Source organism: Rutidosis leptorrhynchoides, chromosome 4 (assembly GCF_046630445.1).
Source record: "Rutidosis leptorrhynchoides isolate AG116_Rl617_1_P2 chromosome 4, CSIRO_AGI_Rlap_v1, whole genome shotgun sequence".
Taxonomy (NCBI): Eukaryota; Viridiplantae; Streptophyta; class Magnoliopsida; order Asterales; family Asteraceae; genus Rutidosis; species Rutidosis leptorrhynchoides.
The window spans coordinates 407,246,484-407,273,969 of record NC_092336.1 but is presented as its reverse complement, the minus strand read 5'-3'; positions in this window follow the sequence as shown (position 1 = coordinate 407,273,969).

Here is a 27,486-nt window from a genome sequence, read left to right as displayed (position 1 = left end):
TTTATGGTAGAAAGTGCAGGTCTCCGATTTGTTGGAGTGAAGTGGGGGATAGACAGATTACGGGTTCAGAGATTATACAAGAAACTACCGAGAAGATCATCCAAATTCAACAACGGTTGAAAATCGCCCAAAGTCGACAAAAGAGCTACGCTGACATTAAAAGAAAAGATATAGAATTTGAAATTGTAGAGATGGTCATGCTTAAAGTTGCACCTTGGAAAGGCGTTGTTCGATTTGGTAAACGAGGGAAATTAAATCCAAGGTTTATTGGACCATTCAAGATTATTGATCGTGTCGGACCAGTAGCTTACCGACTTGAGTTACCTCAACAACTCGCGGCTGTACATAACACTTTCCACGTCTCGAATTTGAATAAATGTTTTGTTAAAGAAGATCTCACTATTCCGTTAGATGAAATCCAAATCAACGAAAAACTTCAATTCATCGAAGAACCCGTCGAAATAATGGATCGTGAGGTTAAAAGACTTAAGCAAAACAAGATACCAATTGTTAAGGTTTGATGGAATGCTCGTAGAGGACCCGAGTTCACCTGGGAGCGTGAAGATCAGATGAAGAAGAAATACCCGCATCTATTTCCAGAAGATTCGTCAACACCTTTAACAGCTTAAAATTTCGGGACAAAATTTATTTAACGGGTAGGTACTGTAGTGACCCGAACTTTTCCATGTTTATATATATTAATTGAGATTGATATTTACATGATTAAATGTTTCCAACATGTTAAGCAATCAAACTTGTTAAGACTTGATTAATTGAAATATGTTTCATATAGACAATTGACCACCCAAGTTGACAGTGATTCACGAACGTTAAAACTTGTAAGAACTATATGATGACATATATATGGATATATATATAGTTAACGTGATACTATGATAAGTAAACATATCATTAAGTATATTAACAATGAACTACATATGTAAAAACAAGACTACTAACTTAATAATTTTTAAACGAGACATATATGTAACGATTATCATTGTAAAGACATTTAATGTATATATATCATATTAAGAGATATTCATACATGATAATATCATGATAATATAATAATTTAAAATCTCATTTGATATTATAAACATTGGGCTAACAACATTTAACAAGATCGTTAATCTAAAGGTTTCAAAACAACACTTACATGTAACGACTAACGATGACTTAACGACTCAGTTAAAATGTATATACATGTAGTGTTTTAATATGTATTTATATACTTTTGAAAGACTTCAATACACTTATCAAAATACTTCTACTTAACAAAAATGCTTACAATTACATCCTCATTCAGTTTCATCAACAATTCTACTCGTATGCACCCGTATTCGTACTCGTACAATACACAGTTTTTAGATGTATGTACTATTGGTATATACACTCCAATGATCAGCTCTTAGCAGCCCATGTGAGTCACCTAACACATGTGGGAACCATCATTTGGCAACTAGCATGAAATATCTCATAAAATTACAAAAATATGAGTAATCATTCATGACTTATTTACATGAAAACAAAATTACATATCCTTTATATCTAATCCATACACCAACGACCAAAAACACCTACAAACACTTTCATTCTTTAATTTTCTTCATCTAATTGATCTCTCTCAAGTTCTATCTTCAAGTTCTAAGTGTTCTTCATAAATTCTACAAGTTCTAGTTACATAAAATCAAGAATACTTTCAAGTTTGCTAGCTCACTTCCAATCTTGTAAGGTGATCATCCAACCTCAAGAAATCTTTGTTTCTTACAGTAGGTTATCATTCTAATACAAGGTAATAATCATATTCAAACTTTGGTTCAATTTCTATAACTATAACAATCTTATTTCAAGTGATGATCTTACTTGAACTTGTTTTCGTGTCATGATTCTGCTTCAAGAACTTCGAGCCATCCAAGGATCCGTTGAAGCTAGATCCATTTTTCTCTTTTCAAGTAGGTTTATCCAAGGAACTTAAGGTAGTAATGATGTTCATAACATCATTCAATTCATACATATAAAGCTATCTTATTCGAAGGTTTAAACTTGTAATCACTAGAACATAGTTTAGTTAATTCTAAACTTGTTCGCAAACAAAAGTTAATCCTTCTAACTTGACTTTTAAAATCAACTAAACACATGTTCTATATCTATATGATATGCTAACTTAATGATTTAAAACCTGGAAACACGAAAAACACCGTAAAACCAGATTTACGCCGTCGTAGTAACACCGCAGGCTGTTTTGGGTTAGTTAATTAAAAACTATGATAAACTTTGATTTAAAAGTTGTTATTTTGAGAAAATGATTTTTATTATGAACATGAAACTATATCCAAAAATTATGGTTAAACTCAAAGTGGAAGTATGTTTTCTAAAATGGTCATCTAGACGTCGTTCTTTCGACTGAAATGACTACCTTTACAAAAACGACTTGTAACTTATTTTTCCGACTATAAACCTATAATTTTTCTATTTAGATTCATAAAATAGAGTTCAATATGAAACCATAGCAATTTGATTCACTCAAAATGGATTTAAAATGAAGAAGTTATGGGTAAAACAAGATTGGATAATTTTTCTCATTTTAGCTACGTGAAAATTGGTAACAAATCTATTCCAACCATAACTTAATCAACTTGTATTGTATATTATGTAATCTTGAGATACCATAGACACGTATACAATGTTTCGACCTATCATGTCAACACATCTATATATATTTCGGAACAACCATAGACACTCTATATGTGAATGTTGGAGTTAGCTATACAGGGTTGAGGTTGATTCCAAAATATATATAGTTTGAGTTGTGATCAATACTGAGATACGTATACACTGGGTCGTGGATTGATTCAAGATAATATTTATTGATTTATTTCTGTACATCTAACTGTGGACAACTAGTTGTAGGTTACTAACGAGGACAGCTGACTTAATAAACTTAAAACATCAAAATATATTAAAAGCGTTGTAAATATATTTTGAACATACTTTGATATATATGTATATATTGTTATAGGTTCGTGAATCAACCAGTGGCCAAGTCTTACTTCTCGACGAAGTAAAAATCTGTGAAAGTGAGTTATAGTCCCACTTTTAAAATCTAATATTTTTGGGATGAGAATACATGCAGGTTTTATAAATGATTTACAAAATAGACACAAGTACGTGAAACTACATTCTATGGTGAATTATCGAAATCGAATATGCCCCTTTTTATTAAGTCTGGTAATCTAAGAATTAGGGAACAGACACCCTAATTGACGCGAATCCTAAAGATAGATCTATTGGGCCTAACAAACCCCATCCAAAGTACCGAATGCTTTAGTACTTCGAAATTTATATCATATCCGAAGGGTGTCCCGGAATGATGGGGATATTCTTATATATGCATCTTGTTAATGTCGGTTACCAGGTGTTCACCATATGAATGATTTTTATCTCTATGTATGGGATGTGTATTGAAATATGAAATCTTGTGGTCTATTACTATGATTTGATATATATAGGTTAAACCTATAACTCACCAACATTTTTGTTGACGTTTTAAGCATGTTTATTCTCAGGTGATTATTAAGAGCTTCCGCTATCGCATACTTAAATAAGGACGAGATTTGGAGTCCATGCTTGTATGATATTGTGTAAAAACTGCATTCAAGAAACTTATTTTGTTGTAACATATTTGTATTGTAAACCATTATGTAATGGTCGTGTGTAAACAGGATATTTTAGATTATCATTATTTGATAATCTAAGTAAAGCTTTTTAAACCTTTATTGATGAAATAAAGGTTATGGTTTGTTTTAAAATAAATGCAGTCTTTGAAAAACGTCTCATATAGAGGTCAAAACCTCGCAACGAAATCAATTAATATGGAACGTTTTTAATCAATAAGAACGGGACATTTCAATATCTTCCTCACGGACCCGCATTTGGTGATAGCCGGACCGTAGGTCTATCTTTGAGAAATACGTCGCACCTTGGAGTTGATCAAACAAATCATCAATCCGAGGCAATGGATAACGATTCTTGATTGTCAACTTATTCAACTCCCGATAATCGATGCACATCCGCATACTACCATCCTTCTTTTTCACGAATAAAACCGGAGCGCCCCATGGCGAAGCACTCGGTCGAATAAAACCATTCTCAAGCAACTCTTGGGTTTGATTTAACAACTCTTGCATTTCCGTTGGTGCTAAACGATAAGGAGTTTTAGCAATTGGAGTAGCTCCCGGAACCAACTCAATGCGAAATTCAACTTGCCTTTCCGCCGGAACACCCGGTAACTCGTCCGAAAAAACGTCTTTGAATTCATTAACCACCGGAATTTCACGAATGGGTGGTGGCTCATCACGAGTATCAACAACATGGGCAAGAAAAGCCATGCCACCACTAACAAGAAAATGACGTGCCCGTGCAAAAGAACATATCGGCACAAGTCTTCTTTGTTTATCGCCGTGAATAATTAACTCTCCCCCACTTGGGGTCTTCACATGGATAAATTTCTCATGGCATGCAATATCGGATCTATTTTGATCGAGCCAATCCATACCAACAACGATATCAAAGTCGCCCAAAGTCATCGGGATGAGATCAATTTTAAAGTTTTCGGCACCAAAAACAATGTCACAATTCTTACACACATCAACCACTAGCATCGTCTTGCCGTCCACTATTTCAACTTCTACCGGACGACTTAACTTAGCTAACGGTCTATCAAGTCTAGGCACAAATTTTGGAGACACAAACGACAAATTGCACCGCTATCAAAAAGAATCCTTGCCGGATTAGAATTAACCAAGAAAGTGTGAAGACCCGTCCTAATCCATCCAGACGAAGTCCACATCGATTATAAACGATTCACAACAGTTGATTACATCGCGAGGTACTTGACCCCTATATGATACATTTTACAAACATTGCATTCGTTTTTGAAAAGACAAACTTTCATTACATCGTAAGTTGACAGACATGCATACCATTTCATAATATATCTAAACTATAAATGACTTGATAATATTCTTGATGAACTCAATGACTCGAATGCAACGTCTTTTGAAATATGTCATGAATGACTCCAAGTAATATCTCTAAAATGAGCAAATGCACAGCGGAAGATTTCTTTCGTACCTGAGAAATAACATGCTTTCAAGTGTCAACCAAAAGGTTGGTGAGTTCATTAGTTTATCATAAATAATCATTTCATAATTTTAATAGACCACAAGATTTCATATTTTCATTTCTCATAAACATACGTCCCATGCATAGAGACAAAAATATCATTCATATGGATTGAACACCTGGTAATCGACATTCACAATTTGTATATAAGAATATCCCCATCATTCCGGGATCCTCCTTCGGACATGATATAAATTTCGAAGTACTAAAGCATCCGGTACTTTGGATGGGGCTTGTTGAGCCCGATAGATCTATCTTTAGAGTTCGCGTCAATTAGGGTGTCTGTTCCCTAATTCTTAGATTACCAGACTAAATAGGGGCATATTCGGTTTAATAATCCAACCATAGAATGTAGTTTCGATTACTTATGTCTATTTCGTAAAACAGTTCTAAAAGCAGCGCATGTATTCTCAGTCCCAAAAATATATATTGCGAAAGCATTTAAAAAGGGGATTAATGAAACTCACCTAATGTATTTTGTAGTAAAAATACATGTGGCGACATTGGATAAGTATGGGGTTGGCCTCGGATTCACGAACCTATATCATTTGTATATTTATTAATACACATAATCGTAATCCAATAAGTGTATACATATTATTTTATGTATTAAGATTAATATTCTTATATATATATTTTTATTAATACTTATATTACATTATGATACTTATTTGATATATAGTAAAACCTATTATTATGAAATTGTAGTACACTTTTATATATAAACATATCTTTTGTTTTCAAAAATAATAATTGTAATATTACTGGGTTAACGATAATAATAATAATGTTAGTTTTAATAGAATTTTTAATAGTCATTTTAATGGTAATACTAATATCATTGTTAAATGAGAAATCTATTAATAATAATGATATTAATACTAATATTAGAGAAAGATAATAATTTGTACGTATTATTTTCATATTGATAATAATAATAATATTAATAATATTAATCTTAATCTTGGTGATATTAATAATACATATACTAATAACAATGATAATTCTAAAATTTTTAGTAATAATACTTTTAACGATATTAGTAAAGATGACAATAATAATTTTAACAGTGTTAATGATGTTATAATAACAATATCCATAATAATAATAATACTTGTAATTATCTAATAACCTTAATAATACTAATAATAATAATTATAATTATAATGATAATGGAAAAGAGATCAAAAGTGTATACCCTCTTTAATTGTTTTTCTAAAAAGAAATGCTTCAAACGAGACTCGAACCCGTGACTTCCCGCTCACACCACAACCCTCAAGACCATGGCTCTATTATCTACTTTATGTTTCAATACACGTCTCAATCTATATAATCCGTTACTATCTCGGCCCAACATGATTTACTTAACCCAATCGAACCTTAAAACCTTGACCCAATCATTACTAATTCGAAGCCCAAGTATACAAGGAAAAAGCCTGCTAGCTATCTGATGTTATGCGAGGTGTATATAAAATAGTTATTAATTTTAGCAGGAAATACTATTAAATACGATACAATTTTACACAAGATATTTATTTATTTATAGAATGGATATACTTAAACCTTGCTACAACACTTATAGGCAGTGTACCTAATCGTACAGTAGTGTAGTTTTTAGTAAGTTCGGTTCGTTCCACAGGGAAATCTTTAAACAAAGCTCAACGCTATATTAGTTTACTTTTATTAAAAATACAAATATATATATAAGTAATATTATTATTATAAAGGGGGGTTTTTACCGTTTAATGACCGGTTTGTCGATTTTAAGACTTTTAGTCGCAGTTAAAACCTAATGTAAAATATAAAATAAATACAAGACCTAAATTAAAGCGTAAAGTAAATAACGATAATGAAATTGCGAATAATAAAAGTGCGATAAAATAAACTTGCGATAATTAAAAAGTACGATAATTAAAAGTGCAATTAAATAACAATAAATAAAAGTGCGATAATTAGAAGTGCAATTAAATATAAAATAAAGGAAATTAAATATGAAATAAAAGAATTATGCTTATTTAAACTTCCGTAATCATGATGTTTGACGTGTTGATTTTAGTTTTATGCCCATGGGTTAATTGTCCTTTGTCCTGGATTATTTAATATGTCCGTCTGGTTTTTGTCCATAACAGTCCATCAGTCATAAATATAAAGTGCGAGTGTCCTCATCAAATTATTCTTATACCCGAAGTTAAATATTCCAACTAATTGGGGATTCGAATTGTAACAAGGTTTTAATACTTTGTTTAATGAATACACCAGGTTATCGACTGCGTGTAAACCAAGGTTTTACTACTTTGTTAACAATTACACCAATTACCCTTGAATGTAATTTCACCCCTGTTTTAATTATTCTAGTGGCTATTAATCCATTCCCGTGTCTGGTTAAATGAACGATTATTCGTACATATAAATACCCCGCCCATCGTCTCCGATCGAGTGTATATGGTAATTTATAGGGACGCCCAATTGTAAATCTTTATATTAACATTAACAAACTTTCATTTAGTTAAACAAATATAAAGCCCATTAATAGCCCATAGTCTAATTTCCACAAGTGTCGTTCTTTTATCCAAACCCCAATTATGGTACAAAGCCCAATTACCCAATTTTAGTAATTAGCCCAACATCATGATTACTTCGTTTTAAATAAGCATAATAATAACTTAGCTACGAGACATTAATGTAAAAAGGTTGAACATAACTTACAATGATTAAAAATAGCGTAGCGTTACACGGACAGAATTTTGACTTACACCCTTACAACATTCGCTAACATACCCTTATTATTAGAATTATAATTAAAATTAAAATATAAATTATAAATATAAATATAAATTTTACGTATGAATGAGGAAGAAAAAGATGATGGTTTTTGATCAGAATTCGGTTGGCTTTATAGGCAGTTTTCAAATTTGGGGCTCCGCGACTCGCGGCAAAATCCTCTTCCAACTCCGCGAGTCGCGGAGGTTACTTTTACAGCTCAGTCCTTGGAGTTTTTCTCTGCCGACGGTTTTTTATTTATAAATATAATATATATATATAATTAATATAATTAATTATATATTATATTATATTTATATACATAGTTAACTTGTAATTTTTAGTCTGTTGCGTCGAGCGTTAAGAGTTGACTCTGGTCCCGGTTCCGGATTTTCGAACGTCCTCGCGTACAATTTAATATCTTGTACTTTGCGTTTTGAATCTTGTACTTTTGTAATTTCGAGACGTTTCTTATCAATAATTGGAACCTTTTTGATTGTCTTTTGTACTTTTGAGCTTTTTGGTCGTTTGCGTCTTCAATTCGTCGAATCTGTCTTTTGTCTTCACCTTTTATTATATAAACAAATATCACTTGTAAATAGAACAATTGCAACTAAAAGCTTGTCTTTCTTGAGGAATAATGCTATGAAATATATGTTCGTTTTTAGCATTATCAAATATTCCCACACTTGAGCGTTGCTTGTCCTCAAGCAATATCGTCTTGAAATACTAGAATCACTTCTTTATTCTTCACACTTTGTACATCAGTGATTTTCTATACGGCGGTATAAACAATGGTAGTAACGATATGGTTTACAGTCCCACATGACTATAAAAATTTAGATCCATTAAGGAAATTGGATCTTTATGAAAACATTTGATCTTTTGAAAATTAAATCTAGTTTTTACCCTAGATAAGTTTTCCGGAATAACCCTTTACCGGTGTTTGCAAAATATTTTTGTGGGTTTGGTGGGTTTCAGATTTGAAAATTTTAGCTCAAAACTTGCTGTTTTGTGTCACCCACTTGCTAACCTTGTATTAGGAAAGCAACACGTCCAGTTTACTTGTTCCGTATATTACCTTTCGGCAAACTACCGTCCGGTTGTAAAGGAAAGCGTTGAACAAGCAACTGTTAAGGCAATGTCCCGTGACATGCTTTTGATTATGGTCTATAACGTGTCGGACGCAATTACTATCCTTGGTAGGAGCAATAGTAAAGCTCACCCTTATAATTTTTCCGGTCTGGCACAAGGTCCTGTCTTTGACCATGCTATGCAACCACCGTTCTTACGGTTGACACCCGATTTAGTTCAGGTGACCTAATGAATTCCAGGTGAATTCCTAGGATTTTACGTTCAATGGTAATGAACGCATTGAAAATAGGGTTTTCAGAAAACAAATCGGTTTGTAATTTTGACCAAAATATTTTCTCGTTCAAGCTCGAGTTTAGATATCATCGAATTCCATGAGTTTGTAATTCTCAATCTTTAAGGTCAATCTCTAGGATTGAGTAATATCAGTCTTAAAAGCTGATTTTTAATCTTTAAGGAGATTATCCATTCTGGGGATCTGATTCATTAGTCTTATCCAGCTAATTTGCATGGTGCCCCCCCCATTGTACGAGATAAATCCTTCTCGTGGTTAGGATAAATCTGACCACTTGGCGATCCTGTTTAATGCTGAGGTCCGTGGATTTCCTGCTGATTTTAGTGATGACTTTTCTAGATTTTTCGTCAACCTACAGCTGGTCTGGACGACAACTTCATGACCTAAATCAAGAAGCGCGTGTCTTTTTCGGAAGACTTTACTTCCTTTTAATGATGGAATTGATTCATCGTGTAGATCCATCTCTTCTTTTCTTTCATCGGGTAAAACAGTTTAGTTTAGTCCAAAGCAAAAGTATTTTCAGTTATTTGTTACAGATATATGTGACATATGTTTAAAATAACTTGGTAAATTTTCCCACACTTGGATTTTATTTTCCTTTTTATCGTCCTCTATTCCATTTTAAATGAATTTTAACATTTTAGTTTGTTTCTTAATTTATGTCCTTTCCGAGGTAACAATAATTTCGGTGTTAAAACCTAGTTTTATCGTTCATAAATATGTATAAACATGATTTTGAATTCATTTAATTGAAAATTTTGAAAAATTTTACTAGAATTGGGTAGTCAGTATATAAGACTAGGGCTGTTCTTTTTTATCAGAGAGCACTAGATTCTAATACAACTACTTCTTTACTAGTATTTTTAATGGTAACCAAGTGTTTAATATAAAAATTTTAAAATCCGAAAGAATTTAACCCCTTCCCACACTTAAGATCTTGCAATGCCCTCATTTGCAAGAAATCAGTAACAATTTAAATTATTGAGGGTGATTTGTGTGAAAATGATTAAATTTTACCAAAGTTTCCAAATATATTGGCGTTTGTTTGCTGAATGATAAATGGTGCACATCATTTGTTCATTCCGTCTTATTGTTATTTCACATATATTTTGCATCTTGTCGTCAAAATTAGTTGCTTTTGCTGAACTTAATGCCAGTCTTTGAAAATGCGTTGTTTTACCCTGTTGTGTACATAAGATAAACTGCAAACATATATACATATTTTTGAAGTTTGGTATATTACCCCACATTCAAAAAAAATTATTAAAATCTAAGAATAAAAGTTAGATAATTATAAAAATGATTACAATATTAACAAAAATATTAAATGTATCAATAATTACAAATTACAAAATAAAAAAAAAAATAATAATAAGTAAACTAAGGATGATATTGGTACCAATAGGGGTTCCAGGCATAACCATAAGTGCTATAGAATGCTTCGGCAGGGTCATACGTAGGATATGGTGGCTGCATCTCTATAGACCAAGGAGGGAAGATGGGTTTCGGTGTAGGAATATAGTTTCTACCTATATGTTGGCAATGAGCTATGATCTGGTTCTGATGAACTTGCCAATCTTCAAATGCTCTCTGTCTAGCATTTTCGTATTCCTGAGAAGCTATAAACCTATGCATTTCTTGCATCTCATTCCCCCCTCCAACATTACCTTGTTGTTGGTTTCTCTCCACCTGTGGATGTCTACCATGGTATCGTACTGCGGCGTTATTTCGCCTCTTCAAAACTTTCGCACCATGGTATACATTTAAACCTATAGTATCGCGGGGTTCCGGCTCTTCTAGTAATAATCCCCCACGACTTATATCCACACCGAGATATTCACCAATCAAAGTAATAAAAATACCACCTCCTATTATGCTATGTGGTCGCATCCCCCGAACCATAGCTGATAAATAATAACCCACACAATATGGTATACTTACAGCGCTTTGTGGGTCTCGAATACACATATGGTAAAACAAATCCTGTTCATTTACTTTTTCCTTGTTTTTACCCCTTTGTGTAATCGAATTAGCTAAAAACCTATGTATCACTCTTAATTCGGCTCTATCTATATCCAAATAAGAGTAATTTCCCCCTTTGAAACGGTGATGGCTTGTCATTTGACTCCACACACCGTGTGTATCAAAATTTTCATCTATCTTTCTACCGTTTAGTATCAATCCTCTACAATCGGCAGATGCTAACTCCTCAGGCGTATATATACGTAAAGCCTGAGCCATGTCCAGTAAAGACATGTGGCGCATCGAACCGCCTAACAAAAATCTAATAAAAGAACGATCGGTTAAACTAGCTACCCGATCATTCAACTCTATACTACATAACAATTCTTCACACCATACTTTATATACAGGTCTACGTATGGTGAATAAACATACCCAGTCATTAAAAGAAGAATTACCATACCTCTGTACAAGTAATTCCCTAATTGGCCCGGCCAATTCTACAGCTTCTAAGGGTCCCCATTCTATGACCCTCGGTACCTCAACAACCTTAGAGTGAAGAGTATGCAAACCCCGTTGATATTTTGGATAATCTATCCAAAGTCTGTCAAATCTCAGGTTCGGGTGCAACTCTTCCAAGTGCATATCGGAAAAGGTCATGACTGGATGAGGTACATCCTGCTTGTAGTAGTTATCCACCTCCTGTTGTTCCAAATTCTCAGCAGGAGCATTGCGGGCATGGGATGAAGATTCACCCCTTTCATTCTGCAAAACACATCAAACACAAATTTTGTGCATCCAAATATGCATTAGTGTCAGCAAAATCATCAATCAAAATAATTACAATGACATTATCAATTTATATCAAACTTAAGCTTATTTTCACATTTTTATCAAATCTACACTTTTTCAAATAAGCATATACGAAAATTTTCGTCAAGTTCATAAGCATTCAATTCAAATAACATGTCAAAATAATCATTACTAGCAATCAAACAAGTCTCAAATGGCATTATCTTTCAAAAATCAAGTTCATGAATTTTAGACTTGAAAAAGTCCACTTTAATTCTCAAAATCATGTTTAGGCTCAAAGTTTGGATCATTTAACTACCTAGACATGTTACACTACTCAATTTAGCAACAATTCATGACAAAAATCGGCCATAACCTGTTTATATCAAAAAGCCCCAAATTTGCTCAAGAACACAAACCCTAGATTATTCAAAATTTGAAGTTTAAGGCTTCTAATCATGTTAAACAGCATCAATCTAGGTTATACAAGCATAATACATAAACAATTTAAGTCTAATTACACTAAAAAGCATCAAAATCAAATTGGGGAAAAAATAGCTCAAGAACATCAAATTTCGAATTAAATGGTGTTTAGGTGTAGAAATTTACCGTTTTTCTTGAGTAATTCTTAGATAGCATCCTTCTCAACATGATTTTAGCAAAAGATTTGGTGATTAACGGTTAAAAATTGTGATTTTGGGGTGTATTTTTCGGGTTTTTTCGAGCTGTATTTTTGAGTTGGGTGTGTGAAACTGATCAGTTCTTGCGTTATATTTTTTTTCTGTAAATTGGTCCCTCCGCGAGTCGCGGAGATTTCCCTTTCAAACTCCGCGAGTCGCGGAGTTTGCTCTTTTTTTTTTTTTTTTTTTTTTATAATCTTTAACTTATAAAACAATTAAGTATTTAATTTTAAAATTTTGTTTCCCTTGTTATTTAGGACGAGGTCGTTTCGGATCGATGTCCTAGTCCGTCCTTCGACAAAATTTTAAAATTTGTCTTTTAGTAGCGATTGTTTTAAAAGCTAAGATTTTTGGGTTTTTTCAATGTTTTTGGCATACTCTAATTCAATAAGATTAAAAATAATGATAATAAAAGTTCTCGTCCCTCCCTCGGGTAAAGCAATTTCGGTTCAAATACCTAGTCTTCAACTTACGACGAATTTTAAAAATCATATTCTTAACTTAATGAGATAAAGTAAATTTTTGTTTTTAAATTCACACAACTTAAATATAAAATTCAAAATTATTATTAAAAATTCACACCAAACTTAAAATTTGAAATGCATAAAATTTATATTTTAAAAATTAAAAATTCACACCAAACTTATATTAATTTTTCAAATATTTACAATTTTAAATATATTGTTTTTACAAAGTTTACAATATTAATTTAAGATTTAAATATTAATTTTAAAAATGTGGTAAAAATAAAATTAAAAATCTTTTTGTCTTTTTATCCCACTTTAATCAATCAAATATTATCAAAAATATGCGCCCCTTTTTTCGGTAAAGTAATTTCGGTTCCAAGACCTAATTTAACTCATGACGAATTTTTGAAATATTTTGGGTTGATTGTTTAAAGATATTTATACCTTAAGAATAAACGTTAAATTTCGCAGTGATGTAATAAATTTTTGAATGATATCAATAATTTCGGTCGCCAAACCTAATTTTATTTAATACCAATTTAATACTTTTTAGCGAACAAATTAGCGTTTATTATCAAAAGGTTAAAAATAAAAATAAAAACTAAAAACTGTACAGACATACCTGTGAAATAGATTTCTTAGTTATATGATCTATTCCATTCATAAGATAGTCGGTTTAATTGATTTTCCATGGCTACATAGGCGTAACCTCGAGCATTCAGTGTCTTTTCTTCTAAACATATGAACGGTCCATCTCTGCATAAAGTAACAAATTCGGTATTTGAATAGGTTTGATTATTTGAACATTTACCTCCATGTGACCATTTTCCGCATTTGTGACATCGTTCTAGGTGTCGTGCTCTTCTTTTCGATGCGGATTTTGATTTTCCTTTACCAAATTGTAACCTATTATCTTCGCATCTGGATTCTTTTCTAACTCCGTCCATTCTTTCTCTGATTACTGATACTATTTCACTCGGTAGTATGTCATTATTTCTTTTAGTGATCAAAGCGTGTAGCATTAGACCATGGTTTAGTTCACAGGCAGTCTTCATTTTGTAAAAACCTAAAAAAAATAAAAATTCAGAATGGGGGGAGAAGACTAGTTCTTTAGGGTCTGCTAGGGAAAGACCATTCGGGTTCCATTTTCGAGAACTACACGAAAACAGACAATCTAACTCTAACAGAAATACATATTATCCTTTAAAGACTTGATTCTCCCCACACTTAGTTAGCTGTGGTGTCGAAATTGTGATTAACTTCATTGTCGACTTCCATCGGACCATGTATGTAATGTTTAACTCTGTGACCATTAACTTTAAATTCAATCCCATTTGAATTTATTAATTCTATCGTTCCGTATGGGAAAACTCTTTTGACTATGAATGGTCCAGACCATCTTGATTTCAATTTTCCAGGAAATAGCTTGAATCGTGAATTGAAAAGAAGAACTCTGTCTCCTTCTTTAAATTCTTTTGAACTTCTGATTCTTTTATCATGCCATTTCTTCGTTCTTTCCTTATAGATTAACGAATTTTCGTATGCTTCATGTCTTAATTCTTCTAATTCATTTAGTTGACTTAATCGTAGACGTCCGGCTTCATATAAATCAAGATTACATGTTTTCAAAGCCCAAAATGCTTTGTGTTCAATTTCTACTGGAAGATGACATGCTTTTCCATAAACAAGTCTAAAAGGTGTGGTTCCAATTGGAGTTTTGTAGGCTGTTCTAAAAGCCCAGAGTGCATCCTCCAATTTAATGGACCATTCCTTCGGATTTGATCCTACAGTTTTCTCTAGAATACGTTTTAAAGCTCGGTTGGTATTTTCAACTTGTCCACTTGTTTGTGGATGATATGCGGTGGAGATTTTATGAGTTACTCCATATCTTTTAAGAACTTTCTCAAGTTGATTATTACAGAAATGAGTACCCCGATCACTTATTAAAGCTTTCGGTGTTCCAAACCTTGCAAAAAAGACGTTTTAAAAAGTTGACTACAACTCGTGCATCGTTAGTTGGGAGAGCTTGTGCTTCCGCCCATTTAGATACATAATCAATGGCTACGAGTATATATAGATTATTATGAGATTTTGGAAATGGACCCATAAAGTCAATACCCCAAATGTCAAATACTTCACATACTTGGATGACATTTTGTGGCATTTCATCACGTTAACTTATTTTTCCGGCCCTTTGACATGCATCACAAGATTTGCAAAGAAGGTGTGCGTCTTTGTAAATTGTAGGCCAATAGAATCCAGCTTCATAAACTTTTCTTGCTGTTAGTTGAGGCCCATAATGCCCTCCTGTTGGTCCTGTGTGACAATGGTTTAAAATTTTACTAGCTTCATCTCCAAATACACATCGGCGTATTATTCCATCGGGACAACTTTTAAACAGATGTGGATCTTCCCAGAAATAGTGTTTTATATCACTGAAGAATTTCTTTCGTCTTTGGTACGATAATCCTTTTTCAAGGAATCCACAAACTAAGTAGTTTGCATAGTCTGCAAACCATGGGATTTCTTTATAATCTATCTTCAATAGATATTCATCAGGAAAGTTGTCTTGTATGGCCGATTCATTTAGAACTTCTAATTCGGGATTTTCAAGACGAGAAAGATGATCAGCGGCGAGATTTTCTGCTCCTCTTTTATCTCGGATTTCAATATCAAACTCTTGTAAGAGTAAGATCCAACGGATTAATCTTGGTTTAGCATCTTGTTTTGAAAATAGGTATCTAAGAGCAGAATGGTCGGTATAGACCACCGTTTTTGCTAGAACGAGATATGATCGAAATTTGTCAAAAGCAAAGACAATAGCAAGGAGTTCTTTTTCAGTAGTTGTATAGTTCGTTTGTGCTCCTTGTAACGTCTTACTAGCATAATATATAGGTTGAAATCGTTTTTCAATCCTTTGTCCTAAAACGGCTCCCATTGCAAAATCACTTGCATCGCACATTAGTTCAAATGGTAGATTCCAATTTGGTGTTATCATGATCGGTGCATTAGTGAGTTTCTCTTTAAGAATATTAAAAGATTTGATACACTCATCTGAAAAGATGAATGGAGCATCCTTTTCTAGGAGTTTATTCATAGGAGTGGCAATTTTAGAAAAATCTTTTATGAAACGTCGGTAAAAACCGGCATGCCCTAGAAAACTCCTAACTCCTCTAACATTTGTGGGATGTGGAAGTTTAGCAATTACATCTACTTTAGCTCTATCCACTTCAATTCCTTCTTTTGAAATTTTATGTCCAAGAACGATGCCTTCTTTAACCATGAAATGGCATTTCTCCCAATTAAGTACTAGATTTGATTTTTCGCATCTAATTAGCATTCGTTCCAAATTAACTAGACATGATTTAAATGTATCACCGAAGACTGAAAAGTCATCCATGAATACTTCCATGCATTCTTCTATCATGTCATGAAAAATCGCCATCATACACCTTTGAAAGGTTGCAGGGGCGTTACAAAGTCCAAATGGCATGCGTTTGTAAGCAAAAGTACCATAAGGGCACGTGAATGTGGTTTTCTCTTGATCTTCGGGTGCTATTGGAATTTGAAAATATCCAGAAAATCCATCTAGAAAACAATAGTAACTATTTCCGGCTAATCTTTCCAACATTTGATCTATGAAAGGTAAGGGAAAGTGATCTTTTCTGGTGACGTCATTTAATTTTCTATAATCAATACATACACGCCATCCTGTTACAGTCCTAGTAGGAATAAGCTCATTTTTCTCATTTGTAATGACAGTCATGCCACCCTTCTTAGGTACGCATTGAACTGGGCTTACCCATGGACTATCAGAGATTGGATATATCAAACCTGCATCTAGCAGTTTAATAATCTCTTTCTTAACTACATCTTGCATATTAGGATTTAGTCTTCGTTGGCGTTGCACATACGTTTTATGACCTTCTTCCATAAGGATTTTATGTGTGCAATACGAAGGACTTATTCCTTTAATATCATGAATCTTCCATGCAATGGCTGGTTTATGAGCTTTCAACACAGAAATGAGTTGTGATTTCTCATTTTCAGTAAGAGAAGACGATATTATTACAGGTAATTCAGATTCACCATGTAAATAAGCGTATTCCAAATGGTTTGGAAGTGGCTTTAACTCTAATTTCGGAGGTTCTTCTATCGATGATTTATATCGATATCTGTCTTCTTCTTTTAGCATTTGAATTTCTTCTGTTGTTGGTTCATATCCATTAGCTATAAGTGTAGCTAACATTTCAGCTTCATCAATTGGTTCATTACCTTCTCCTAAAGAACATTCTCCTGTTCCTTGTAATTCTGGAAATTCTTCTAATAATTCTGCATGTGCATCTATAGTTTGAATATAATAACATGTATCATCTGCAGATTGTGGTTGTTGCATTGCTCTATCAACTGAAAAGGTAACACTCTCATCCTCTATACTTAGGGTCAGTTTCTTACCGAACACGTCTATCATTGCTTTAGCCGTGTTTAAGAATGGTCTTCCTAATATGAGAGGAACTTGAGAATCTTCTTCCATGTCCAAAACAACAAAATCTACTGGAAATACTAAAGTACCAACTTTAACTAGCATGTTCTCCATTATCCCTCTAGGATATTTTATTGATCTATCGGCTAGTTGTATGCTTATTCTGGTTGGTTTCAATTCTCCAAGGTCTAGTTTAGCGTATAGTGAATACGGCATTAGATTTATACTAGCACCTAAGTCTGCCAATGCTTCTATTGAACTAAGACTACCCAGAAAACATGGAATTGTGAAACTTCCTGGATCAGATAATTTTTCTGGTATCTTATTCAACAGCACTGCTGAACAATTAGCATTCATAGTAACAGCCGAGAGTTCTTCCATTTTCTTTCTATTTGAGATTAGATCTTTCAAGAATTTAGCATATCTTGGCATTCCTGAAATCACATCAATGAAAGGAAGATTTACATTTATCTGTTTAAACATATCCAAAAATTTGGATTGCTCGGCTTCAAGTTTTTCTTTCTTCATTTTACTCGGGTAAGGAAGTGGTGGTTGGTATGGTTTAACATAAGGTTTATCCTTAACTTTGTTATCTTCATTAACCTTCTCAACTACCGGTTCTTTTTCCTTATCTTGGTCAGGTTGTGGTTCTTGTGGAGTAGGAATAGTTTCATCAGAAGTTACAGGTATTTCAGGTGGTTTAAGTGTTGTACCACTTCTTGTGGTAATAGCTTTAGCTGTTTCATTCCGGGGGTTAGCATTTGTATCACTAGGTAGACTTCCCGGTTTTCTTTCACCTATTAACCTTGCTAGGTTACTTACTTCTTGTTCCAGATTTTGAATAGAAGCTTGTTGATTTCTAAATGCTTGAGCATTTTGTTCATTAGTTTGTTTTTGAGATGTGAAAAACTGCATTTGAGTTTCAACTAGCTTCGTCATCATATCTTCTAAATTCAGCTTTTTATCATCGGTTTGTTGTGGTGGTTTGTTTTGAAAATTAGGTCTTTGCTGATTGTAAGTATTATTGGATACTTGTTGATTGCTAGGACCTTGTTGGTTGTTGTATGGAATATTTCGGTTATAATTCTAGTTTTGATTGTAAATTGGTCTTGGCGGTTGATAATTATTCTGATAATTATTTCCAGGCCTTTGGTTTATGTATGAAATATTCTCTCTTTGTTCCATTGTTAATTCAATACTGAGACAATCTTTTGTCAAATGTGGTCCTCCACACTGCTCACAACTAATTCGTATTGAGTGAATATCCTTAGTCATCTTTTCCATTCGTCTCTCCACAGCATCTATCTTTGCGGAAATGGAATCTAAGTCATGGCTAGAATCGGCTCTAGCTGCTTTAGATGATCTAATGATATCTTTTTCTTGGTTCCACTCATGCGAGTGGGAAGCAGTGTTATCAATAATTTTGTAAGCATCAGTTTCGGTTTTCTTCATAATAGAACCACCAGCTGCTATATCTATGTCTTTCCTTGTAGTGATGTCGCATCCTTGGTAGAATATTTGTACTATTTGACAGGTGTCTAAACCATGTTGCGGACATCCTCTTAACAACTTTCCATATCTTGTCCACGCCTCATATAGAGTTTCATTTGGTTTCTGTGTGAACGTAACAATTTCTGCTTGAAGTCTTACGGCTTTAGATGCAGGAAAGAATTGTTTAAGAAATTTGTCAATTAAAACGTCCCATGTATCGATCGCCCCTTCAGGTAACGATTCCAACCAATCTTTGGCTTCTCCCTTTAAAGTCCAGGGAAATAACATGAGATATATCTGTTCATCCTCCACTTCTCGTATTTTAAATAGTGTGCAGATCCTATTAAAGGTACGTAGATGTTCATTTGGATCTTCCTTCGGCGCACCACTAAATTGGCATTGATTAGTCACCATGTGTAGAATTTGTCCTTTGATTTCATAATTTGGCGCATTAATGTCTGGATGAGTAATTGCGTGACCTTGGCCAGTGCGTTTAGCTCTCATTCGGTCTTCCATACTTAAAGGTTCCAGATTCTCCATAATTGAATTTGTTGAATCGGTATCACTAGATGATTCTGATTTAATGGTTCGTTCCTCAACAATCTCTGTTTGAATGATTGGTGGTTCCGGAGGAAAGTTTAGTGGTTCAGGATCTACGAACCGTTCCTGAATATTCTCCGGATTCTCAATTGTGAGGTCGGGTTCAAAAAATGGATTATCGTAAATTTGAACTGAAGTACTTGGTCTACTGGATGACGATTCTAAAGAAAAATCAACGGCGGTTATATTTGCTAAATGTCTTGATCTAGTTACAGGTGGTGAACGTACAAAAGGTGATGAACGTCTTGCTCGGTGCATTCACTGAATATCCTATTAGTTTTTAAAAAGGAAAGAAAAATTATAATAAGTTATCCAATCAATAGACTTTTCTGATTTTGCCCACGTTTCGAATAGCCAAAAGATGCAGCAGAGGGGCAGGATTCGTTTGGTCTCAATATAATTGAGGACTGTTTGGCTCCAATAACCCGGTCCACGTACAAATCCAACTATTACTACGAACCAGAAAATTTTGATGTCTATCAATTTAACCACTTAAAATAAATTTTCGTAATTTTAAGAAATTTAGATAAGAAGTAGAAAAAAAATCTATGTCCTAAAAACTAGAATGGCGAGAAATGAGAAAGAAAAAGAGTTCGTCGAAAAAGGTCGAAAAAGAAAAAAAAATGGTTGAAAAATAAAAGGTGACGGAAAAATAAAAGAAACTTATAAAAACTTAAAAATACTTAACTAACCTAATCTTATTACTACAACTAACTTAAAATTATAATCGCAAATTGATATTACTAATTGGAATGATAATTGGTACATAGTAAAAGGTTTCTAAAAATATTAAAGCTTACAGGAAAAACTAAATTCCAAATGGAAATAACTTAAAAAGAAACTAAAACTTAAAATGGCGTCGCAAAATTCTAAAGCACCTAAATCTTAGTCTAAAGAAAAAGCACTTAAGGAATTCTACGGCAAAGCCTAAAAATCTAGGAGTAAAAATAACTATAGCAAAAACTAAGTTTAAAATTAAATATGAGCTAAAAATACAAAAGTTATGCTACAACGATTAAAAGGGACAAAATATAAAAATATACAAAAAGTTGTAAAAAGTACAATTTTTATAAAAATATTATTTTTATATTATTTATTTAATAAAACTACTAATTTTACAAATTAATTAAACTAATTAATACTAAATAAAACAAATTAAATAAAAAGTAAATCTTAAAATAAAACTAATAATAATAATAATAATAATTAGGTTTAAATAATAATAATAATTAATTAAAACCCGTAATTAATGCTGGTTTAGGGTTTTTTGTCGCCTGTCAGAAAGGCTCCGCGAGTCGCGGCAATTAAAGCGTCAAACCCCGCGAGTCGCGGGGTTCCAGAATTCAGCTGACAGATTTGAAATTTTACGCGTTTTTATATTTTTTTTTTCTTTCTGTTTTCTGTTTTTTTTTTCTATATATAAAAGATATTTAATAAAATTTATATTATTATAAACTAAAATAAAGATAAAGAAACTTATAAAACTTAAATATTTAACAAAATCTTAAAAAATACTTATATTTTTGTTTTTCTTTTTATATTTTTCAATAATTAAAACGTATTTTTACAAAAACGAATTTTAATAAAAGTTAACTAAAAATCTTTTTTTTTTTTTTTTTATTTTAGCGTTGCGTTTCCGGCTTTTAAGATAAATGTCCCCGGCAGCGGCGCCAAAAATACTTGATGTTATGCGAGGTGTATATAAAATAGTTATTAATTTTAGCAGGAAATACTATTAAATACGATACAATTTTACACAAGATATTTATTTATTTATAGAATGGATATACTTAAACCTTGCTACAACACTTATAGGCAGTGTACCTAATCGTACAGTAGTGTAGTTTTTAGTAAGTCCGGTTCGTTCCACAGGGAAATCTTTAAACAAAGCTCAACGCTATATTAGTTTACTTTTATTAAAAATAAAAATATATATATAAGTAATATTATTATTATAAAGGGGGGTTTTTACCGTTTAATGACCGGTTTGTCGATTTTAAGACTTTTAGTCGCAGTTAAAACCTAATGTAAAATATAAAATAAATACAAGACCTAAATTAAAGCGTAAAGTAAATAACGATAATGAAATTGCGAATAATAAAAGTGCGATAAAATAAACTTGCGATAATTAAAAAGTACGATAATTAAAAGTGCAATTAAATAACAATAAATAAAAGTGCGATAATTAGAAGTGCAATTAAATATAAAATAAAGGAAATTAAATATGAAATAAAAGAATTATGCTTATTTAAACTTCCGTAATCATGATGTTTGACGTGTTGATTTTAGTTTTATGCCCATGGGTTAATTGTCCTTTATCCTGAATTATTTAATATGTCCGTCTGGTTTTTGTCCATAACAGTCCATCAGTCATAAATATAAAGTGCGAGTGTCCTCATCAAATTATTCTTATACCCGAAGTTAAATATTCCAACTAATTGGGGATTCGAATTGTAACAAGGTTTTAATACTTTGTTTAATGAATACACCAGGTTATCGACTGCGTGTAAACCAAGGTTTTACTACTTTGTTAACAATTACACCAATTACCCTTGAATGTAATTTCACCCCTGTTTTAATTATTCTAGTGGCTATTAATCCATTCCCGTGTCCGGTTAAATGAACGATTATTCGTACATATAAATACCCCGCCCATCGTGTCCGATCGAGTGTATATGGTAATTTATAGGGACGCCCAATTGTAAATCTTTATATTAACATTAACAAACTTTCATTTAGTTAAACAAATATAAAGCCCATTAATAGCCCATAGTCTAATTTCCACAAGTGTCGTTCTTTTATCCAAACCCCAATTATGGTACAAAGCCCAATTACCCAATTTTAGTAATTAGCCCAACATCATGATTACTTCGTTTTAAATAAGCATAATAATAACTTAGCTACGAGACATTAATGTAAAAAGGTTGAACATAACTTACAATGATTAAAAATAGCGTAGCGTTACACGGACAGAATTTCGACTTACACCCTTACAACATTCGCTAACATACCCTTATTATTAGAATTATAATTAAAATTAAAATATAAATTATAAATATAAATATAAATTTTACGTATGAATGAGGAAGAAAAAGATGATGGTTTTTGATCAGAATTCGGTTGGCTTTATAGGCAGTTTTCAAATTTGGGGCTCCGCGACTCGCGGCAAAATCCTCTTCCAACTCCGCGAGTCGCGGAGGTTACTTTTACAGCTCAGTCCTTGGAGTTTTTCTCTGCCGACGGTTTTTTATTTATAAATATAATATATATATAATTAATATAATTAATTATATATTATATTATATTTATATACATAGTTAACTTGTAATTTTTAGTCCGTTGCGTCGAGCGTTAAGAGTTGACTCTGGTCCCGATTCCGGATTTTCGAACGTCCTCGCGTACAATTTAATATCTTGTACTTTGCGTTTTGAATCTTGTACTTTTGTAATTTCGAGACGTTTCTTATCAATAATTGGAACCTTTTTGATTGTCTTTTGTACTTTTGAGCTTTTTGGTCGTTTGCGTCTTCAATTCGTCGAATCTGTCTTTTGTCTTCACCTTTTATTATACAAACGAATATCACTTGTAAATAGAACAATTGCAACTAAAAGCTTGTCTTTCTTGAGGAATAATGCTATGAAATATATGTTCGTTTTTAGCATTATCACTATCTAATATGGGCTTAACTTGTGTACTTCATTTGTTAACTAAAAAATAAAAATAAAAACTGCCCAGTCTAGTATCGATCCTACAACCTCCCATTCCCCATCCAAGTGCCTAACCAACCAAGCTACGGTTTATCTCTGAAAATACTCCACTACGTAAATATATAACTCGTTTTGATTTCAATTTCTATTTTTTTTTCCTTCTTTATTATCGAATCATGATCATCTTGATACCAACATCATACCTCACAATCTCTTCCACGGTCTTCATCATCATTTGGTTATCGTATGTACATCATCATCATCGTGTACATCATTTTCATCAACGTCCATCACTATCATTATCATCATGATCATTACGTTCATCGTCCTCGCGTATATTACTAGAAAGGGAAACAAAGACAGAAACGTGAAGATGGTTGCTGGTGAACGAAATAAGGATGGTGTGGTGGTGTTGCGATTAGAACAGAAAACAACAATAAGAGAGAGAAACAAGAGAAGTAGTGATGGTTGAGGACGGTTCATCGGTTAAGAGAGAGATACCAAGAGAGGTGTGATGAGAGTTTATGGTGGTGTTGGAAGGTGGTGGAGAGTTGAGGCGGTTGTAGGTGGATTCCCGAAAATATAATAGAGAAAGAAAAGAGGTAGTGAAAGAAGGAGGTGGTGGTGGATTAGTGGGCGATGGAGGATGTGGGTTGAATTTCAACAGTAGCAGTGAGCTGCCATGGTGGTAGCCGGTGGTTTGCTGTGATGTTGAGTGGCACGACACGTTAACCAGGAAAACAGTAGAGTGGTGGTTCGGTTGCAACAAGGAAAAATTTTATACGCAGCAGTAGCAACGATATGTGGTGATGGGTTATGTTTGGTAATGAAAAGAAATAAGAAAAAGGAAAACATGAAGGAAGTTCCTAGTTGGTTATGGCAGCGATGATAGTGATGGATGATGGGTTATGGTAGTGGAATATCATGGTGGTGATGGGAGATCGAATAGCACGTAAAAACAATTAAAGGTGGTGATGTTGTTTATAGGTAAAACTTTGGTGGATGGTGATGAATTCATGGCGCAGTGAAGGTTGATGGTTTCACAAAATAGAAGGCAGGAAAACACAAGTGATTTTGTTAGATGGTTAGAGTGGATGACAAAAGGAGAAAATGAATTTGATTAATTCTCTATCTTTCTATATACATATAAATAGAATTATATGTAATATGTTTAGTGGGAATGAGTATCAATCACTAAATTCACTCACTAAATTTACGGATGTCAAACACTAGTGGGTGTTGAATTTGTGGTTGAAAAGCATCCATGCATATAATCATGTGTATAAACTTACAAATGAGGTTACAATTAATAATGTAATATGAATATTATAATAAGATTAAAGATTAATAAACGTGTGATTTTTAAAGCAGCCACTCATTTCTACCGACAGTCTAAAGCGGATATTATTTCGTGTCCATTGCTAAACAGTTAAAATATAAAAGTGTTCCTAAAAATCCCAAATTTTTAGATTAAACATATTTAATTATTTCACTCATTACCTGTTTGAAACCTGATCAAAAAGGTTCAAAAATTATTTATTTTCTGTTCCAATTTATATGTACGGAGTACTAATATTTAAACTTAAAAAGGTAAAAATATTTTTAACAAATCTAACATCTTCGTAATCGATTTACAGTTAACTTTTATTTTAGTCCTTCATGAACATGTAATATATCTATATTAAAACTAACGAAACATCAACCGAATGTTACTGACGTTTACTAATTAGGCTCGAAATCATTCATTTTCCATATACACATTATATATATATATATATATATATATATATATATATATATATATATATATATATATATCAAATCTTAATTAACAAGTTTAAGTAAATAAATATCGTAATTATATTATTTTAAACAACTAAATATAATATTATATATTTACAAGTAATATTTATATATATATTTATATATATATTATTATATATATATTTAAATATATATGTAACTAATTACAAATAGTTGTTCGTGAATCGTCAGGAATAGTCGAAGGTCAAATGAATATATGGAATAGTTCAAAAATTTTGTGACTCAACATTACAGACTTTTCTTATCGTGTCGAAATAATATAAAGATTAAGTTTAAAATTAGTCGGAAATTCCCGGGTCATCACAGTACCTACCCGTTAAAGAAATTTCGTCCCGAAATTTGAGTGAGGTCGTCATGGCAAACAATAAATATGTTTTCCTGACAAATATGAGCTGATCAAAAGAGTTTTATCATCATTGAGTAATATGGGTAAAACAATTTGATTACTCGAAGTGTACGAATGAGGCTATCACAAAAAGTGAAATGAGGAAAGTAAAGATTTATCTTAACTTTTGATAGAGGCAGGGTTGAATTTAGAAAATAAGGTGCATCTTAACTTTCGACATGATCTTTGTTGAATTTCGGAATTCAAGGGATTTAAGAAAATCTAGGAAATCTATAAGATCTGATTCTTCGGGACTTATGAAAATTAAGATCTCTTTAATTAAATGCGATCATCTGTCTCGATTGTTCTGTCGGATGTTTCTATTATAAATTAAGCTCTTCCGTTCCATTATTCTCACCATTCCTATACTTTCTTTCTTAGTTCATACATCCAAAAGATTTGTGAAAATGCTTAATCCAGTTCTAATCCTTGATATTTTCCTAACCTTCATATATGTCATTCTTCTTTTCAATCTTCCACCAGGAAAAAAAATTGTTTACTTTTACTTTTACCCTGGGGTGATACTATTCTTAATTATGCCGTGTCTTTATTTTGTTAATCCTATTAACATCCATGGTTTGTAACCTCCGTGTTGTTATTGGGCTTTATATTTTCTCTTATATTTTGGAGCCCTTTGCCTTTTTATTATCCTCCCGTCCTCTAGTAAAGCGAGTAACAGTTCAGAATTCGTAAACATGGAGTTTCGAATGAACTTAATGTTATAAACAAGAAAGAACGTTACCGCACGATTTGATTTGTCAAATTATTAGAATCATTGAGAATAGAACTATCAAAAATATACTTTCTTGATATGTTCAGAAGTTAAGCACAATGAAAGAGTCATGTAACATGGCACATGATGACGTTATGATCTGTGAATCATCATGTTCCATTAGAAACTCAGCATGACTTAATGTAATATAATCACGTTGATCAAGTGTCATTATATTATACTAACTCATGCATCAGTTCCCAACATTACTTCAATAGCATTCATATTTTTAAGCTCGAAAGTTTACAGAATATAGAAACTAACAGTTTTTATATGATGTAACACTGATAGCACTAAGAGATTAACGATTTCATATAAGAATAGTTATGAAAATATCTTCAGAAATATGGAGGATATTTATAATGACAGATACGATGATATCTTGGAATTTCTAATATCGAAGGATGGTGAAAAAAATTTGTCCGCAAGAGTTTGGAGTCAGAAGCAAGGTATTCGCTAAAGATTTCATCAGAAACAGAATCATCAAGATTCTTAATGTACAAGTTTAGTCCTTGTGATTTGTTCAGAGACTCCTTCGTAGTTATCTCAATTCGTTTTCCAGTTCCAATTTTTCTGAGCTTTTCCAACGTACTATTCTCAATCATCAAACTTCCGATAATTAAGGTCGTTTACGGTTATCTACAGTTTATGCTGCTTCATTCAGCTTTTTCAAAGTTCAATTAATTCATAGGCTGGGTGCTTTTCAAAATTTCAGAATGGAAGGTCATTATTCTAAGAGATAATGTTATACATATAACTGTTGATGTAGATATGCTGTGAGTTTTCAAAGTACTGATTGTCGATTCTTCTACATTTACTGCTACCATATCTGAATCATTGGTTATCGATCCGAGGTGATTTCAAGAGAATTGTGTTTTTAGATGATTAAACGCTGACGGTAATATGGTGGAATATAAAAGGTTCCCCGGTAACAATAAAAGAGTACGCATATATATCAAGGTTATGATATGGTTGTTTCGAACGAAAAG